Raw genomic sequence first — 737 nt, forward strand, 5'->3', positions numbered from 1 at the left:
ATTCCCACTGGTCACCCAGCTGCTGGGAGTCATTTCATACTGGAAACCATTCAATTCTGGTTTGATTAAAGATTTAGTTGTTCATCATTTAAAGACAAAATGGGCGATTGAGATCTGGAATAAACTAAAACTTGGTTTAATCCAGTAACTTTTAAATTGTTTTTCTGTGTAAAACATGATTTCATTTTTTCTTCATATTAGCAACAACTGCTCTAAAGCTAAAACCTGTGGCTTGTTGTTATTTATATGTTGTATAATTCTGTGTCATGTGATCCCATCTGATTGGACCATGTTAACACAAAAAGATAATTAATCAATTCAGTTCAATTCTAATGGAGTGAGAATATAGCAATGTGAATAAAGATCAGGTTTTGTGAAGTGGAAAAAATGACATTGTGAAATAAATTTAAAGATTAAAAGGTTGTGAATAGATATAAAAAGCAACTTGTTAAAATAAAACAACAATAAACAGAAAATAAGAAACAGTGAGAGCTAAAAGAAACATAAACAGAGCTTTGCAGTAATGAGGCAGCAGGAGGACAGGTGCAGCTTCACACCTTAAATTCACTGACTTTTCCCTTTAAGACATAAACAACATTATAAATATGATCATCCTCTTTATCTCTAACTGCTCTGTTCCACTGTCACAGAGACCTTCAGTGGTGAGATCTCTCCTTGGCTACATACAGTGTCTGTGACTGATCGAGGCCGGATCAATTTTCTTGTTAATCTAAATT

Source organism: Seriola lalandi, unplaced genomic scaffold, assembly GCF_002814215.2.
Source record: "Seriola lalandi dorsalis isolate HSWRI2012SDOR001 ecotype SW California unplaced genomic scaffold, Sedor1 jcf7180002054722, whole genome shotgun sequence".
NCBI lineage: Eukaryota > Metazoa > Chordata > Actinopteri > Carangiformes > Carangidae > Seriola > Seriola lalandi.